General features: G+C 38.5%; 1 protein-coding gene across 2 annotated transcripts in view; it reads right to left on the bottom strand.

Moving 5' to 3' along the window:
• Nucleotides 1-20,646, bottom strand: part of LOC150078969 (uncharacterized) — a 213,264-nt gene that overhangs the window by 130,451 nt on the left and 62,167 nt on the right. Inside the window, exon 2 of one of the 2 annotated variants that reach the window (XM_090383952.1) lies at nt 7,415-7,522. The exons of the other annotated variant lie outside the window; for it this stretch is intronic. The gene's annotated coding sequence lies outside the window, so the exon portion shown is untranslated. The remainder of the gene's footprint in view (nt 1-7,414; nt 7,523-20,646) is intronic. 2 annotated transcript variants of the gene reach the window in all.

Here is a 20,646-nt window from a genome sequence, read left to right as displayed (position 1 = left end):
GGTAGAATGGGAACGTCGTGAGGAAGAAGTAAAACAGGCGATCAGGAGGTCTCACAACTGACAAAATTCAGGAACAGACAACATCGACAACTACTGGTGCGATAAATTCAGCTGCATATACAAGCACCTAGCGGAGGAGTTCACCCAGACGATAAGACATCTCGAAACGATCCCAGAATCTCTGACTCATGGATCACCTACTTATAGGCTAAAGATAAAGTTAACAGAAACTCGACAAAGTATAACGTATAACCCTGTCCCCTAGCAACGTACAAGATCCTGATCACATGCATAACCAAAAAAATATTGGACCACTTAGAAAGCCAGAATGAACCGCAACCTGTACATATCAACTACCGTAAGGCTTTCGACTCCATGTCCCATAGCTGGCTGACAAAACAGCTAAAGATCTACAGAATCAACCTGACAGTGACAAACTTCCTAGAAGCAAGTTTGGCAAAATTGAGAACCACTATGAAGGTTAAAACATCACGGACAAACCGGTCACTATCAGGAGAAGAATCTTCCAGGAAGATGCTCAGAGCGCACGGTGGTTGCCCCTTTGAGCAACACAGTTAGTATAATCACCGTCCTCCCAAACTAGGTGGAAAAGACCCCAGTTCGAAACCCATCAATGACGCAAGGAATTTTTATGGGTATTTTTCGCAAAATGGCTGAATTAGTCTGTCTCAGGCAAAGGTGGTGTGGTTTTTTCTCCCGGAAACTTGGGTTTTTCTTCCAGCAAACAGCAATTCGACCGTAGAAAAGAGCACACGTAATTTAGAGACATATTATGTACGGCGCAATATGGCCTAAGTTGCTGATACACCTGAATCACTATTACAACCAACCAAAGCAAACAGTTCTGTCTGTAATCAACCGTTATGGGTCCTCCCTGGGAAGATCAGACCACCCCGGGGTCGATCTAGCCAGAGTTCTCTTCCTACTGCCCTGGCGCCACTCCTCGTGCCAGTGACGGTAACTAGTGGCCCGGGTGCTTCACGGACGCCAGGCTAAGCGGCCAGATGAACAACATAACCCAATACTGACCACGAACATACACCGAGTGATCACTGAATTATGATCACCTACCTAATACATTGTAGGTCCTCTTTTTGCTCTCAGTACAGCAGCTATCCGACGTGGCATTGGTTCAACAAGATGTCGGAAGCGTTACGTGCGGTATGACCAGGGCCGGGCAGTAGATTTTGTCAGTATGATGCAGGTCTTCGAAATGCCACCCCTTAAATGTTTTTTCTTTAAAATAACCTTCGATTGTGATTTTAAAAAAAAACTGCACAAAATGTACGAATACTATTTTTATTTTGAAAATATAAACTACTTTAAAATAATGATATCAACTACAACAATCTACTACAGTAATACCTACTACAACAACCTACTACACCAGAAACCGAAATCAAAGGGTACTGAAAGCGCTTAGGCAGAGGCGTGCGATAAATCATAAATCGTATACATCAATATCGGAATAACATAGACTAATATAGAAAAGCGTTGCGTAAAGATTTTTAATTATTGATTGGTTCAAATTGTATTTTGATTTCGCTGCTTATGCCGCCGCCTGATGCGGTCGCCTCTCTGTATCATAGCACGGCACGGCCCTGGGTATGGCCAACCAAGCTGTGTGTAATGCAGTCAACAATGTAGGTATGGAGATGATTGGTGTATCCAGATGCCTGATATGCCTTTCCATAGTGTCCCAAAAGTGCTCTATGGAATTGATATCAGCGGAGCTCGGAGGCCAAGCAATATGCTGGAAGTCAGAACTGTGTTCCTGAAACCATTCCTGCACAGCAAGTTCCTGATAGCTCGGCGCATTGTCATCTTGGAAGACACAATCACCATTCGGGGAAAAGTGTAACATAGCGGGGAGTACACAGTGAGAAAGCAGTTGACGATAGCTGATACCACTGATACGTTGTTCCACATACACCAGGGGCCAACGTTCCTGCCAGTGAAATATGCCCTACACCATACAACCGCCTCCACCGGCCTGCACTTTTGATACCATGCATGATGGATGAAGAGATTCATGTTGGTGAGGCCAAATCCGTACACGACCATCCACGGTATGGAGTAAATAACGTGACTCATCCGACCAACACACCTTCTTCCTGTCTTCTAACGTCCAACTTGCATGCTCTTTGCACCAGGCGAGTCTTTTACACCAATGAACCTTGGTCAGGAGACGATGCTCTAGGGGTCGTCTACTGGTATAGCCCATACGTGCGACGCATGGTCATGGCAGATATTGTTCTGGGTTGGCTCATATTGTATTGGGTAGTAAACTCTTCAACAGTGCTGCGCCTGTTCGCCTGTACGAGTCGTCGGACCCGGCGCTCACCTCTAACATCACCCTTTCGCTGACCTTGGCAGTTTTGCCGTCGGGTCGTTGTTTGACCATTTTGATGCCAGTCCTGGTACACTTTAACTACGGCGGCTCTCGAACACCCTAACAGTTCAGCCGTTTGGGAAATCGAGGCACCAGCTCGTCGAGCACCCACAATCCGTCCTTTATCAAAATCCGATAAATACTTCCTTTTACCCATCGCGCTCAGAAATTTACTACCTACTGAACCACTCATACCTTATCTATGCTACGGAGGTCGACTAACTCCGCACTCTCGTACCTCACGTGGTTCACGGTTCTCATTCAGTTTTCATGGGGGGTGGTCATAATTCAGTGATCACTCAGTGTATATCTGGCCTTGACAGAGTACTGTTTGCTACACAAGAGACCCAAATGCTGAGTTGTGGGAAAACACTGGTGCCGCTTGTCAAATAACACTACGTCAGAAAATCCATCACGTTTTGGTCTGTGCGTGTAGTAGCACAGTGGTATCGTCACTGTCCTCCCCACACCGGGTTGAAAAGGCCGGGGTTCGAATCCCGTCGATAACGCGAGGAATTTGTATGGGCCTTTTTCACTCCGTGGCTGAGTTAGTCGGTGTCAGGTGAAGCTAGCAAGGCCTCCCCTGGAAACTCATATATATATATATCTGATAATTAAAATAAATATGATATTTAAAATAAAAAAAAAAAACATCAGCCAGTAGTACGGCAATAATACAGAGCGAAACGAAACGCAAAATAATATAAAATAAACAAACAGGGAAGGGAAAGTAGAGATAATAGGACCAAAAGGTAGTCGATAATCCCCAGTATAATTTAGTCAATTAAGTCATTAAACCCAATTAATAAAAAATGATGTAAATTTAAAATAATGCCAATTATAAATAATTTAGCGGTACCCCCCTTCGAAGGTACCAGTTCCAAAAGACGTGAAATATCACCAAAAAAGATTAAAGAACTACCAAAAACTAAAATATCAAAATAATAGATCAAAATGATAGACTGACCATCATGCCCCATATCGACAGAGGACCACGAGGCCAATAATGGTCATGGAATCGCTGCATTTCAATCGTCATATAAATCATCGCAAAGGGTTTGGTTCTTCGATATTTCTGCCTTTGCGATGATTTATATCATCGCAAAGGCAGAAAAGCTAAACTGAAGGAACAAAGCTTAAGCCATAAACACCAACTCATCCCTAAAAGCGGCTTAAAAACGATATCCAAATCTTTGTTAGTGAGGAGCTAGTGCAAAACGTGATCTCCCATACTGACCTTGGTCTCACGTGGATTGAAATGCAGCGATTCCATGACCATTATTGGCCTCGTGGTCCTCTGTCGATATGGGGCATGATGGTCAGTCTATCATTTTGATCTATTATTTTGATATTTTAGTTTGTGGTAGTTCTTTAACCTTTTTTGGTGATATTTCACGTCTTTTGGAACTGGTACCTTCGAGGGGGGTACCGCTAAATTATTTATATTGGCATTATTTTAAATTTGCATCATTTTTTATTAATTGGGTTTAATGACTTAATTGACTAAATTATACTGGGGATTATCGACTACCTTTTGGTCCTATTATCTCTACTTTCCCTTCCCTGTTTGTTTATTTTATATTAATTTGCGTTTCGTTTCGCTCTGTATTATTGCCGTACTACTGGCTGATGTTTTTATTTTAAATATCATATTTATTTTAATTATCAGATATAATTAGGCATCATGTCGAGGATGTGCATTTGCTGCCTCTAATGATAGCTACATAGCCATATTTATTTATTTTTATTACTTTTGCCTAACTTTTACCTCACATAATATATATTTATATATATGAACACGATATCAAGCTTTACGCGTCAACTGAGAAGCAACTCCAACAGCTACTCCAGTTTACCGAAAAGTTCAGCAACTGCTTCAGGATGGAATTCAAACTAGACAAATACAAGAGGAGCTAGAATTCCAGGAGATCAAAACCATCCTGACTCAGAAGCGTGCTAAAAGTAAAGCTAAACTGAAGGAACAAAGCTTAAGCCATAAACACCAACTCATCCCTAAAAGCGGCTTAAAAACGATATCCAAATCTTTGTTAGTGAGGAGCTAGTGCAAAACGTGATCTCCCATACTGACCTTGGTCTCACGTGGAATGTTGGGCTCACCTTTCAGCCTCACTTTTTTCAGAATGAGGCGAAGATGCACGCGGCTCTTTGGGCAGTGTGTCGGGAGCATGTTGCTGTGCATAGGCCAGCGTTGCTTGTTCGGCACATCCTGAGGTGTATTTCTCCGATCCCTTTCAATGCATCCGAAATTTGGTCATCTGCCCCTGCCTCATACCTAAACAAGTATCTCAGTTTGGAGTACTTAGATGGATGAACAGGGTGGGGGTGGTAGGCTACCCTCTAACTATCTCCAAATCGATCCTACAAGCAAATCTGGATATCACTCCCTGGAGACACCTCATCATGAAAGGAATGTCCTCACGCTTGCGCGGCTTATAACGGGGCGAATTGATGCTCCTTCGGTATTCACATTAATCTCTGGCCCGAAGAAGGCAAGAGGGGAGCACCCCGACTCCTGTCTCCCTCTGCGTTTTAGTCTGACAAGCATTGATTCTGTGAGGGACATATTTCCAGCCAATTGTCTTCGGATCTTCAATAAATTCGGGATACACCCTGATAGGTTCTGTGAAGACAAGCCCTACAGGAATGAAATCCTTAAGAACTGCTACCAGATAATGAATCAGTGATGTGAATCTGCTCTTGGACATGACTGACTGCTTTCTTTTCTTTTCTTTTCTTTTCTTTTTTTTTTTTTTGTCTTTTTTGTTTTTGTCTCCATGCAATTTTATGTTTAATCCTGTAAATTTCTCAGGTCGAGCACGCATGTACTCTCGTATATTGCACATGTGTTCCTCGCACCTTAGTCTGTAAATATTCACACCCTTCTGGCACATTGCCTTCCCTGGCTGACCCAAGGTTTCTTGTGGTAATAAACGGATTTTAATAATAATAATAATAATCCTAGTACTGATGTACTCCTTCGGGATCGTAGAGTGGACTTACACCGAGTTGAGGGAGATCATGGGAAGCACCAGGACAGTGACGACAAAGACTCGTCAACTTTCCAAGCAACAACTGAGGGATGTCATTAATACTCTCCCTGTCACAGCAACCACCGGAGACGATGGCATCCCCCAGCTTAAGCGTCTTCATCATCGATTCACTCCTGAACCTTTACAACAGATGCCTCGAAGTTCATTTCTTTCCACCCTAGTGGGACAGGTACTCTGTCCGGCCCTTCCTAAGCACCAACAATCGACGCTCCCAAGCCAATATCGCTTGCGCCTCTGTATTGCTAAAAATTCTGGAGAAAGCACTGCTACCGTCTGTCACCCATCAAATTCTCTGTGACAGTCCTCAGCAAATACACTATGGGATATCAGGAAGGTCAAATATAACTAACCTTGCAACAACCACTCTGCACATCTTAGAAGCCTTTGAACAAAGACAGGAATTGTCAGATATATATCTTGACATCCATTCCGCATTTGATACCATCTATATACCTAATCTCCTACGTCTCTTAGTAAACTACTTAAATTTTCGCGGCGATGATTTCTGGTTCCTAGAATCTCTCCTATTCAAGAGGATCCTTGTTCTAAAGATCGAAACAAAGACCTTCACGCATCACATAACTGCCGGTGTGCCTCAAGGGGTGGGGGGGGGGTCCTGTCTGGCATTCTCTTCTCAGCAATCATGGTGCCGTGTGTGACCAACAAGTGCAATTGGATCACATATGCTGACGATGTCAAGCTCCTTACTAGGATATCGCCATCCAACTCGGCAACCGAAACCACTCAGCAAATCACTAGCGAACTGCAGACATGGCTGACTACCTCAATACTTTCAACCTCCAAATCAACCCCCTAAAATCTGCACAAATAATTTATTCACTAAAGGGCAGCCCAACAACGTTGGAGCCTGTGCTTAACGGCTCCTCAGTTCCAAGTGTTCAAACGCACAAAGATCTGGGGGTCGTTTTCGACTCCAAACTATCTTTCAACGATCACGTAAACCTCATACAGCTGGGTTGCCAAACAACAGCTACTCCACACCACCGACCCACAACTGGTAAAAAGATACATCGTATCAATCCTTTACCCGACAATACTGTATGCTTCAGAGATATGGGCCTCGGCTGCCGAATCCAACATTAAAAGAATATTCTCTGCCGAATTCTGGCTCCTAAAATGGGCCAACAGCAAACTCCACCTTCCCCCTGCTCCCACCGGTAAAATTACAGAGCCGAACTTCTGGGATCACTGCTCTTGGCGCACTCCCCCCCCCCTCCTCCCTTATCTCCGGTCTTCAGCACACCTGCTAGCAAACCGTAACCGGATAGTACTAACCGGCAGATTCCTGCCAAAGCAAATGCTGCCCTCACTGCAAGCCATCGACGGGGACCTCCAAGAATTGGTCAACAATAAAAAATACAGGAAGGGAATGCTCGTCGAACTGAAAATGTAAAACTGTGCTTTGTTGCCTTTCAATAATCTGATGTAACATATGTTTTTCTCATGTATATCTCTTTTGTAAATATTTTTTGTATACCCCTGGCACCACCATGCCGTGACGGGACGGGACTAATTGTATGTATATCATGCTCTGCAATTAAAGATTCTATTCTATAAACTATCTAAGGGCAGTCGTCGAGAGACTGAACACAGCCATGAAAGGAGGAAGGGGTTTGATAGACCTCTTCGAACGGCAGAGTAAAGCGATTGAGAACTTGAAAGATTACTTCCGTCAAAACACAACCAATCGCTACCAGGCCATAAGTAAGATAGAAAAGCGGCATTCAGCACCTAAAAATTATAAAAGTTCAACTATCTACATAAAAACAAAAACAGAAATTAAAAAATAAAATTGTTTCTTTTTTCTTTTTTCTTTTTTTTTTTTTTTTTGTAATGTAGATCATATAATCTCAGGCCCTTGGATTTTGGAGACAATTTAAAAATTAGATAATTAACAAAAACTACATACAACTAGTTTCAGCCACTTTGTCCTTTCTCAAGTTTTCTACGGATGAAAGAATTTCTTTACAAATGCATATCTTCTCCTTTTTTTGCTTCTGAGAAGGACGTTGTGTCACTACGAGAGAATAACAGTACAGCAAATATCCGAAAGAAATACTAAAATAAAAGACCATTTAATACATTCATAAGTTAATAGTTTAAATAAATATATTTTGCCAATACCAGCAAATGCAGTTGAGAATAAAGAGCATTTCTTCAATTATACAAATTAAACATCTTGATTGCATCGTGTGACTGTCACGGGTAACGCATTTCTAGAGACTTTCTCCCTATACCTAAGTCCACCTCTAATTTAGAGGCAAATCTAAGTAACTAAGAGTGGATAAATGGGAAATTACGCCGACCACAGCTTGGGAGGGGGAGGGAGCAATAAATAAGGTTTTTTTTTTTTTTTTTATATATACAGAGCACTCTGAGATTTGTGTGAACTGGATAGGGTTAAACTTCTAGGAGTGTATACTGTGTATAAGTGTACCGTGCTTTTCCTCTGAGTTTGCCCATTGCTAACCTTGCTAAGATTTTTCCTCATACAGACAAACAACAAAATTATTGGTCTATGAGAATTTGGCTCTTTAGCATGCTTTTCAGTCTTGTTGAAAATTATGGTCCAGTTGTGATAGAGAAAAATCGAATTGGGTGCTCGAAAGAGACCCAAGGGTCTTCTGATTCTGTACCAAGCAACGCTCTCTCAAGTCGGTCCCCAAGACTTTTGTTTCACAGGCTCTACAGGAGTCTTACTTGAGGGGGGGGTTAAACTGTTAGGGGAAACTGGAAACATGTTTCAATAAAGACATGGAACAATAACCACAGGATGTCTGCTATGTGCCAAAATTGATGCTGTGTCTAACCAGCTATCGGTTTTTAAAGGTATTAAATAGGGTTTAATAGAGATCCATGTGGGTAATAGTAACTTGAAAACATAATTAAAATGTTTAATTATGTTTTTTTTGGTAAAATGTTTTGAGAATGTGTTCTTTTATCTGCAGTTCTGCCCAGGCATGAGAGGAATATATGTTGAAAACGTTGCGGATTAATTCTAGACTAGGGACTGTGCAAGGCTCATAAGGGAAAATTTTTTACGCGTGGCTTGCTCTAATTAATAGAAGATACTTGTTTTCTTCTATTAATTACAGCAAGATTAAAGATACTGTGAGTACTTGGTTGTCGTAGGGTTTTAGACGCATCAGTAATAACTTAGGCCATACTGGATCGTATACAGTGTCTGTAAATTGCGTGTCCCGTGGTCGATTTGCTGTTTGCTGGACAAAAATTCCGGGAGAAAAAAAACTGTTACCGTCTCCTAAGACCGACTAACTCAGCAACATTGTGTAAAATATCCATGAAAATTCCTCGCCTCATTGACATCATTCGAACTGGGGTCTTTTCCACACCATGTGGAAGGACAGTGGTTATATCAACTGAGCTACCCACGAGGGTTATGAGTACTTCTGTCTAACCTGTAAATTCCCATAAACATTAAAACAGGTTCAAAAACAACCAGATAAAATCTATTTCGTCAACTATAAAGGATGTTTTAGAGTAATAAAAAGATACAAAATGTAATTTCCCTATATAGTAATTCCAGGAGTACTCTAACTTAAACGAATTTGAAATTTTGATTAGGTCAGTGAATGCTGATATTATTATTATTATTATTAATATCAATTTATTTCCGAAGAACTGTCCTTTTACAGCTATGCAGCTAGAGGACATGAGTTATATACAGAGAAAAAAACATAAAATACAGACATATGCATTGCATACAGAGCCAGATACAATACACGGCCTTAAACAGCCACTGGTGAAGATACAAAAACATAAAGTTATAAGAAATACAAAAACATAAAGTTACAACAAGTACAAAAACATAAAGTTACAACAAATAAAAGTGCATCCGGATACATCGAAGCGTGGATATTGCGGTATTATTAACAGAGATTTTTATTATTATTATTTTCCCAAGAAACCTTGGGTCACCCCGGGACGGCTCTGTGCCAGAAGGGTGTGAAAATTTACAGACTAAGGTGCGAGGAACACAATGTACAATAAACAGGAGTACATGCGTGCTCGACCCGAGACTTTTACAGGATTAAATATACAATAATGTACAAAATATACAGTAATATACAAAATATATGATTGCACGAAGACAAAAAGTCTTTATCATATACAAATAGGCAAGTTAAAAAAAAAAAAAAAAAAACACAGTCTGTCATGTCCAGGAGCAGGTGAGTATTATAAGTTCATTATCTGGTAGCAGTTCTTGAGGATTTCCTTCCTGTAGGGCTTGTCTTCACAGAACCTATCAGAGTGGATCCTAAATTTATTGAAGATCCGAAGACAATTGGCTGGAAACATGTTCCTCAGGGAATCAATGCTTGACAGCGTAAGACGTAGAGGGAGACAGGAATCGGGGTGCTCCCCTCTTGCCCTCCTAGGGCCAGAGATTAATGTGGATACCGATGGAGCATCAATTTGCCTCGTTATAAGCCGTGCAAGCGTGAGGACATTTTTTGTCATGATGAGATGTCTCCAGGGAGTGGTGCCCAGATTTGCTTGTAGAATAGACCTGGAGATAGTTAGGGGGTGGCCTATCACCCTGTTCACCCATCTAAGCAACCAGTACTCTAAACTGAGATACTTCTGAAGGTATGAGGCAGGGGCAGATGACCAAATTTCTGAAGCATAGAGAGGAATCGGCGTAATACACCTCAGGATGTGCCGAACAAGCAGCGCTGGCTGATGCACACCAACGAGCTCTTGACGCACTGCCCAAAGAGCAGCGTACGTCTTCTGCCTCATCCTGGCAAAGCGAGGCTGAAATGTGAGCCCAACATCCCAGGTGAGGCCAAGATCAGCATGAGAGGTAACCTTTTGCACCGGTTCCCCACTAGCATAGATTTGGATATCATTTTTGACTTTCTTCTTGGTTATTGTCAGTTGTGCTGATTTGGAAGGACTCAGATGCAGCCCAGTTGTGGCAAGATAACTTTCCAAACTCAATATCTGCCTAGAAGCTTGTTGGTTTATATCATGAATCTGATGATTATGATCTGGGCTCACGAAGAACTTCAGATCGTCGGCATAAGAGACAAAGTTCGGATTCTGAGCAAGGAAAGGCTCCAAAACTGCTGCAAACAGGATAGCTGACAGTACGCTTCCTTGTCGGATGCCTCTTCAGACGTCAATAGTTACTTGAAAGTCATTGTGGATCACAGACAGATGACTAGGGAGTAAAATAGACTTCAAAATTTGAAGTAAGGTATCCGTACCATCCAGAGACAGAAGAAGAAGAATTTCATTATAGTGAGCACAGCTTGTTCAGGAGGAATAGGAAGGGTCGAACGGGATTTATGTGTCATATCAAAAGCTCTCTGAAGGCAAACAGACTGTACTCAAAATCATCAAATTCATGTCCTTGTGAGTAGCACAGTGGTTATAATCACACCGGGTGGAAAAGGGCCAGAGTTGGGATCCCGCGAGGAATGTTTGTTGTTATTTGGTTTTTAGGAGCATTAGCAACTAAGGCCATATTGCTCCAGGATATGCGGCGGTCATTCCCTGACCTTTCCGCATTCTCCGTATTTGGTGGTGACGGGCTCGAACCCCGGTCTAATCAAGAAGCGTGTGGTACGCACTGCTGCTCCTTCCCACCTGGCTACGGAGGCGCAGCGCGAGGAATGTTTATGGACTTTTTTTCCGCTTCGAATATCAGACGAGGACAGCAAGATTTTTCTCCAGCAATATAGATAAACCGACCAGAAGATACAAGCAATTTATGGTGGATAAACATAACATAACATGACATTTTTTGTACCCAAATTCAGATCAGTTTCAGATGGACGTTGAGTCTGTGTAGTGCTTGATGACTTGCGATAAAAGTGAAGGTGATGTTGGGATATGTTACAGACCAAACAATTCTGAGGAGCATGACAAAAATATATAGGCAACTTGAATGGACATCCAAGTGTGATTGCCTGTTATGGGCTACTTCAACCTATTTTTTATGGATTGGAAACCGTAGCCATCACTGTATTCCCACAGCGTAATAACCTGCGGTTATTAAAAATTAGTTCTTGGTATCTTTTAATGCAAGTTCAGTATTTATTGTTTACTCGTACTTCAAAAGGATATTTTTTCTTGAGAAGAAGATTGAGCATTTCCCTCCCTCCTTAGTTTATGCACTGCTTTCTCTTAATAAAGAATGTCAAATTTTAAATTAAAAGAACGTTTGGGTACTAAGCGAGTTATGCCCAAACCAGTGGCGCCTCCGTAGCCAGGTGGGAAGGAGCAGCAGTGCGTAGCACACGCTTCTTGATTAGACCGGGGTTCGAGCCCGTCACCACCAAATACGGAGCATGCGGAAAGGTCAGGGAATGACCACCGCACCGGAGCAATATGGCCTTAGTTGCTAATGCTCTTAAAAAAAAAAAAAAAAAAAAAACCAAAAGCCCAAACCAGCTAGAAACCATTTGGGTAAAAAAAAAAAAAAAAAAAAAGTACCCTCTGATTGTTTAGTTCTCAGGTGGCGGGATTCGCATAACCATTGTTGTCGTTATTATAGTGATTGTTAGAGGCTTTAGAAAAACTAAAGGCCATAATAAAAATAAATTTTCTGTTTATACTTATCGAAGTTCATATGGGGCCTGAAGAGTTTTCAAGGTAGAAAATAAAAGAACGTTACCGTATTTTGCAGTCAAATCGGTTCGAACCACAGCTAACTCAAACGCTTATACTACTTATCCGAGCATTGGCCACGTTACTATACTTACAATATACACTATCCTACAAAAGCTATCGAACATCTCTTTGGTTGCTGGTGTAACAAAATATGCAAATATTTTGACTCGGAATTCATTTCAAACGTGTACGTCGAACAGTGGGAAGGACTACCAGAGATGAAAGGGGAATGATAATTGGATTTCATATCGGGAAAATAATTATTATTAGTAGTATTAATTTGAAGTTACGTTGTCTGTTTGTCCGAAATGTTTTTCCGTGCTATTATTGCACAAGAATTAAACATTCCCAAGTTGATAACGCTAGCCAACACGATTTTTATCTCCAAGAACTTAAATGCTGTTTTAACCAATTTTTATGCGTAGATTTCGAAAATCACCATGATAGTTTCACATCACGTCACAGTTATTAAATATAGAGGGAGTTACGTTTTACCAAAATATGCCGATTTCGCATAATCTAGCCAGTAATGTATGACATACTAATTTATTTTAAGCGGTAAGCTAATTCTCTTAATTTTAGCAATCGATTATGTCCACCGTTTTCTTGTGATAAACATAATCAGACTTCTACTTATGGTTCTTAGGTTCAAATTCCGATGCAATAATTTACAATGTGAAGAGAGTACACAGCGTTTTTGGTGAGGATTTTTGTAGGCTGTGCCAATGTTTTCCAAGTATTAACTGATCGTGACATATTCTCAGGGTTGTAAATCTATCCTTCAAACATATAATAGAAAGTATAATATTTTTTTTACACTTGTATTACAAACTTGAATTATATATATATATATATATATAATGAATAAGGCAAATAAATTAACAATTATTATAGCAAGATAAACCGTTATTATAGCAAATTATACAATAAAAAACTAAAAACTGAAAGGTGGAGAAGAACTGATTAATGCCATCAATGAATTCTAGATAGAACATTACATCAGTCTTATTATGTTTGAGCAGTTATTAAACGTGCAGTATATTTACGGCAAGTATATATAAGCTGGTGGCAACTAATCGCTATAATAGTTATAACTAGTCCATGGTTCTAGCTTGGTAGGGATACACATAAATAATGGAAATAACAAATATTGAAAGTACAAAATAATTAATAAAGCATAAAAGTAGAAAATAATAACTAGATACGTATGTCATGCCAATTATAGGAAGAAGGTGACACAATGAAAGAAACTTTATCAAGGGCTAACCCCTTCAATGTGTCCTCCTACAATTAGCGAGCTATCAGTTTCTGATATCATCTGCCTGTTAATCCATGCCGAATGGTAATAAAATATATCAAAAAGAAGGAAGGCTTTAATAGTAGTAACTAAGTTAAAATTAGACGAATTTTGTGGTAATTAGACGAATATATATATATATATATATATATATATATATATATATATATCCTTTTATTTTGACATTAAACGTTTGTGCATTTTGTGATATAGACGTGATAGAGACTTTTTATAGTGATTTTGGGAATCAGCGCGTTTATTTTCTCCAGAATCAGATATTTTCATTGCCGACAAAAAAAATATTTTTTGTTGGTTAGTGCAATTGGTAATGTGTTGAAGAAATCGAAGTCCAGAGGTGAACGAGACCAAGAAACAACCATTGGATCTAAAATAATGATTCATATCCAAAACAGCGATCTAAACGTAAAAATTCATGAAAATTCGCCCATCTATTGGGAATCGAATTATTAGATGCGGACGGATGCACATGAAGAAGTAGGTAGTTTATGCATATACGAAGCGCCTAAAAATGGAAAGGAGCAAGGTGGGCAGAATAAGAGAATGGTAGGCTTTTCACTTTTTAGTTAGAAACTGACAGGGAAGTGCAAGCGCACTGATTCTTGAAATTCATATGAACTTTTGTGCTTGAGGAACACAATATGTTCTTAACATGTCATGTGTTTCTCAAGATGTTTTTCCAAGTTTGAAAGAAAACGATGCAATTTTTTGTTCTTTTGACACACTGATTTCATTAAATCGCATAGCAAGTCGTACAAATCTTCATTAAATATTTTCGCATACATGAGTAACAACACTTAATGGCAAGTGATGAAGTAAACTACCGCGAAAGCACTATTGCCATCTAGTTTAAAATATTTATATTATTATCGACAGAGTTCTTACATGTTCATTCTGAACTTTCTGGTAGCAGCTGTTGAAATAAAATGAAGTTCCATTGTCCCTGAAAAGTATTCGGGTGCACCATTTTCAGAGAAAGGCAGCAGCATCGATTGGTGCAAATGTGACATCATATGAAGAACAAGCTCCGAACATATGTGGTAATCTAAGACTTCTGAAACACATATCACTACATACCGATAAATGGACTTTAAACTCTTCTTTACTTCTAAGTAACTCCAAGTTTTGAGATTCGGATTTTCATTAGGGAAAGCATTTGATTAAAAAATGTGAGTATAGGCACATCGGATGAAACTGTTCTATTTTTCTGAGCAGTGCATTCAGTCTTGGCACAAATTCAAGTACAGCTTCGCATTCGGTTGTGTAACAGGAGGCCTGCTACAACTTCTCTGTCATAATATTCGACATGGAATTCTTTACGTACAGTTTTTTCGGAAACTTGGCTACTTTCATCCAACATTGAACTTTATGGATATTTGCCAAGATCTTCGGCCTTTACATAGGAAGATCCCAAAGAAGAGTGATCCAGTATCTCACCATTGTTTTGCATGACAAGATTGTGTATTCATTGATGACAATTTGGAGACTACTGTTCAAAATAACTTGTTTCGTGTTTCACGTAGGAAGGCTACCAGGGAAGCCTTGATGGAGAAGGAATATTATCAGAATATCGGTGGTCTGTCGTGTATATATTTCTTCTCCGTAATCCAGATGCAGAAACAAGCCATAGTATTTTTCATATTTGAAAACTTCATGACAGTATTTTAATTTCTTAGGAATCCACTATTACCTAAAAAAGATAAAAATCGCCAAACAAGTATACCAAGGTAGCCTTCCTACATGGAAAAAAAAAAAAAATAATAATAATAAATAATAAATTTCTCAAGTACTTATTCAGTGATTTTTATCTTTCTTAGGTAATAGTGGATTCCTAGGAAATTAAAATATTTTCATGAAGTTTTCAAATATTAAAAATAAAGTGACTTGTTTCTGCATCTGGATTACGGAGGACAAATATATACACGACAAACCACCGAGATTCTGATAATATTCCTTCTCTATCTATTGGTGGAGAAACTAAATTGAGTGAGTGATGTATATTAGGTTCTTCCTGGTGAAATCTAATACCACAGTAACACTCAGAGTTCAAATTAGCTGGATCTTATTGAATATTTCTTTGAATGTATCACTCTCAGGGAAATGGAAACTTCTAACGAGATTATCCATTCGTTACTCATTAACTAGTATGTTCCTGAGGAGTTTTGCGGTGGGGCAGAATTAAGCGTTCTGTTTTATGGCGCATCAGCATCTAAGGTTATTGTACGCTAAGTCAAAAGGTATAAAATATAAAGATATGTAATTATGGAATACTAAAGAATGAATGATTAGTATTAGCATTAATTTTAGTATTTGGATGTTAAGAGATATGATGCAAGGAAGCCATAAGCTTTTCTACACCAGAAAAAAAAAAATAATTAAACTTAATAACTAAACTTTTTAATTAAATATAATTAAATATTTGAAATAAATCAAATTAAATTTAAATTTAATTAAATATATTAAATAATTTCAAATAAGATTGAGAATATGTTAAATTGAGAAACGTAGGCATTGCAAAAGAGCTATGGTGACATCATTGGGTAAAAGGTAATTACTTATAGTAAGCACGTCAAGACTAATTTAATTAGTACCCAACGTTATGTCTGAAAGAGAAGCTCTAAGTTCTGTTGCGTATCGCATTTTTACCAAGTTCTGTCGCAAGAAACTCGTGTAACTAAGTGAAACGTTTTCCAAACTTAAATTTCAATACGCCAGTGAATATTTATCATAATCAGAAGTGTATAAATGGTGAAAAGCTTTCAGTGAAGTTCGTTACAATGATACACTTCATATTGATACAATGATGCCTTTTATATCGATGACAATGACTCAAAGAGTATCATTGCCATTGGTAATTATGTACTATTGCGCGTTATTCAAGCATTGGAACGTCCTTCTGGCTTTCCACACGCATCTGTAATATTTTGTACGTAGCACATTATCAAAACTATATTTTATTAACGAGCGTTCTGTTACTTAAAATTTTCCATTTGGACCTCGAAGTTATTGGAGAGGATCGAACCAGCACTACTATGGAAACATAGAGGTCATCACAGGGCTGATCCTAGAGTTCGGGGGAAGGGGGTTCAAAAATTAGTGTTGGGACTATCTGCTTATTCTTATTGCTGCTGAGGGGCTCTTTTCAGTCGGGAGCCTGGTACATTACATCCACTACACCTTCCTAAGATGTGGTTAACCAATCCAGAAGCATCTGTTTCCATCAAGACAACCCCAGGCTTAAACATAGCCGCAGTGACAATGCATATCTCTTAGAGATCTGAAAGGAGGCACTTTATAATAGTTCAGATTTAACATGTTCCAATTATAGTTTATTTAGCCCATTAAAGTCCTTTGGGTGGTACAAAAATTTCAAAATAACAAGGCAGCCATCAAAGAAAGAGAGAGAGAGAGAGGAGGGAGGGGGAATATCTGAAAAGAGTAACTACGTCTGTATTTATTGATACTTAGTACCATTAAAAATTTCTTATTCATATTTAAACCATCCTTTATATAACAGATATTGATGTACCTCATCTAATAGTATCTAACAGTGACAAATGGGCCTGGAGTACTGGGGTCCATAGTTTCAAATACAGATATATATACACAGTTATGCCCAGTTAATTTATTAAAGTACAAATAAAATAAAATATAAGTACAAATTCAGTAGCTTTCGGAATACGTGTCCCTTTATCAACTGACAAATTTGAATACATTACAAGCAAAGTGTGGCACGTTACAACAATGACGCATGAGTAATGTATTCAAATTTGTCAGTTGATAAAGGGACACGTGTTCCGAAAGCTACTGAATTTGTACTTATATTTTATTTTATTTGTACTTTAATAAATTAACTGGGCGTAACTGTGTATATATATATCTGTATTTGAAGTATCTAACAGATATTGATATATATCATCTAATAGTGTCTAACAGATATTGTTAGATGAAGTATGGTTTCAACATTTCTTCTTTTGATTTCACTGATATACCAAGTCTGTAAGAGGAACTGATAGACTCATTGTTTAATTCATCAAGTGGATTTAGATCATTGATTAACTTCGGTTTCATCTTAGATGCAGAATTTTATCCTTATAATTTTTATTTAACATTTTGATTATTTCCTTTTTTTTCTCTATACGGTATGGAAATAATTTGGTTGTTACGTTGTTTTTATTTTTGAACAATGTTTACTTTTAAAATAAATATTTGGTATTACAAAAGATATGTACTCCTCTGTCTATGAGGAGGGCACATCATGTTATTAGACCAGGGTATCCAAATTTCTTAAGATGGGCCTACCCTTTATAGCTCAGCAGGCATGATTACGCATGTAAGGCACTGCTAGAAATTTTATATTTGCCTTGATATTTTTTGAAAAAAAGTTTCTTGTTGAAAAGATTGATAATAATCTTGGATTCAACACGGCTGGCTCTAGCAAAAAAAAAAAAAAAAAAAAAAAACATGTGAAAAACAGCACTGGCAGCATGCCAAAATCATTCTATTCTAAGAGCATCAACAAACTTGTTTCACACAGAACTGATCATCTGTACTGGCACAGTGGACGAATCCATACGAGAGAGTTGTCTACAACTGTCGTCCTGTTTATTTTATTTGTGGCTTGAAATTTTGACTCAAAGTTTACAACTTCTACAGAAATCCTTCGAAAAGGAACAAATAGACATTTAACCTTCAACAATGGACTTAAAAGAGATCACAACCTTTCATGATGTTTTGCTGAATCCAGTCCACTATTTTCTTGGATGATGCGTTTGCTTTCATAAGAACAAAATTTAACGTTAAGGAGATGAATAAATGTAACAAAAGAGAAATGGGGCGAAAACCTCCGTAACTGCGCGAGAAGGGGGTGTTTATCGTTTTTCCATCGGAAACGGATTATTAAATAGTTATTTTCTTCACATTTTTAAAGTTTAAATGCATATGTGTATTTATACCTTAATTCCAGCCTAGTCATATGAATCCCTCATGGGTAGCACAGTTGGTGGAAAAAATCTGAGATCGAATCCCGTCAATGACGCGAGGAATTTTTTGGGCCTTTTCACAACGTGGCTGAGTTAGTCGGTCACAGGCGAGGGTAGTATGGTTTTTCTCCAGGAAACTCTGGTGTTTCGTCTAGAAAATAGCAAATCGACCACAGGACACACGCAATTTATAGACATTATATACGGCGCAATACCGCCTAAGTTACTAAAACTCAATAACAACAACGAATACTCAAAATAGTCATATGAAGCACAAAAGGTATTAAAAAATATATAAATATTCTTAAAAACATACGAAACATTCGTTCATTAGAGGACCCTAACGTACGGGTATTTATATTCTTCAGCAGGAAATTCAAGTTTTCTCTGTAAAGACCGCTTTTTAAGTGCATTCGCGTGTGCGTAAATCGTTTATTATCTTCGCTGTCCAACTGCCTGTCTGTGTTCATCCGTTGGCATGTAATAACTTGATTCGCAATGGACAGAATTTAATGAAATTTTATATTTAGCTCTAGTAGAATGATTTATTGAACAATAACAAATTTCATTAAATTCGTAAATTATTATTTTTATTTATTTATTTATTTTATGCATATCACATAGGCTATCCTTATACCGTATATTGTAGCTGAATCACTGGATATTATGTTGCCGTGCACTGATTGAAGGAATGAATGGACAGTATGGAGGATACACAGAAAAGAAATGTTCTATGTTCGCACATATAAAACTGGTTTCTTTTTTGAGGAGCTCGTTTTTTGTTATCAGTTTACTAAACATATAAATCACAAAATATTACTATATCCTTATATTAATCACAGCAAAAGCGTGAAATACATATTATATTTCAACTTTATTAAAATCCAGAAAGAAATAATTACATTACAAAACGTTTGAGCGAATTTATATTTAGGTATGTGCAGTGCAGTAACAACCATTGCTTTTATACATTATTAGTTAATTAATTCAATTAATTAATTAATTAATTAATTAACTGCCATTGAGTTAATTAGTTTACTTTTAACGCTTATTAATTAGTGACAATTAAAATTCAATTAAGTGAAAAAAAATTTAACGCGGCTGAAATGTAAGACACTGCGAACATTATCCCACTTTTTACCATTAGTTGTGAAAATGACAATATCAAACAAAGCTATTTAGCTTGATTTCTACTTCAGTGAAACCAGCATTATTGAGAACGTGCATTATAAAAGAACTCTCGAAGGAAGGCATTCATAAATCTGACTCCATAGGTGGAACTATCAGCAACTCTTTGCTAGGTTTGTTTGTTATTTGGAGCATTAGCAATTAAGGCCATATTGCTCCGGGGATATGCGATGGTCATTCCATGACCTTTCCGCATCCTCCGTATTTCGTGGTCACGGGCTAGAACCCCGGTCTAATCAAGAAGCGTGTGCTACGCACTGCTGCTCCTGCCCACCTGGCTACAGAGGCGCCCCTTTCCTAGGATTAAAGTGCAAACTTGCATTGACAGTACCACAAAATCATTTTTGATGTGTGAAGAGTAGTGATTACTTGCACCCATATCCCATTCAAGGTAGAAAATAAGCAATCAAATAAATATTTGGGCTTTTCTTAGGTTTTTTTATTTATCGTAAGATGCGAGCATAAAAAACTGGTTCCGAAGGAACCAGTTTTTTTCTGCTTCCTTCGTGTATCGTGGCCGTGAGATCTAACCGAATAGTGCGACACCATCGTGATATCCAAGCCCGAGGCGAGATTCAAACCCGCGACCTTTGGGTTGCCAGGCAGGCACTTTACCCACCTGGCTAGCCCGGTCGGCTTTTCTTAGATATTTATATGCAATGGAAGAATTTCCCTTTATCATGAATATAAAAGAAATACTGATATTAACGCCCCCCAAAGGTACGCTCATAACCGTATGTGTGTTATGTCTGTAGAAACGTGTGTTCACTGGCCGATTTGCATGCTATGCTGGCTGAAAAACTCAGAATAACTGCAGGGAGAAACCCCTATTTTCTGCCCGAGATTGCCTAACTACAATTAGGCAATCAGTTAGGCCTACCTCGATTGAAGAGCACTTGGAAAATTCTTAAGGTCGTCAACAGGTATCGCATACTGATCTCACCAGAGTAGCAGACGGCGATGTATCCTGCCGATTAAACTGGTACGGAGGACTTTTCTGTTTACCATTTAAAG

The sequence above is a fragment of the Mastigoproctus giganteus genome, chromosome 10 (genome assembly GCF_048544385.1).
Source record: "Mastigoproctus giganteus isolate SK-2022 chromosome 10, ASM4854438v1, whole genome shotgun sequence".
Classification (NCBI taxonomy): Eukaryota; Metazoa; Arthropoda; class Arachnida; order Uropygi; family Thelyphonidae; genus Mastigoproctus; species Mastigoproctus giganteus.
The sequence above is the reverse complement of the archived record's forward strand: the minus strand, read 5'-3'. Positions and strand labels throughout refer to the sequence as shown.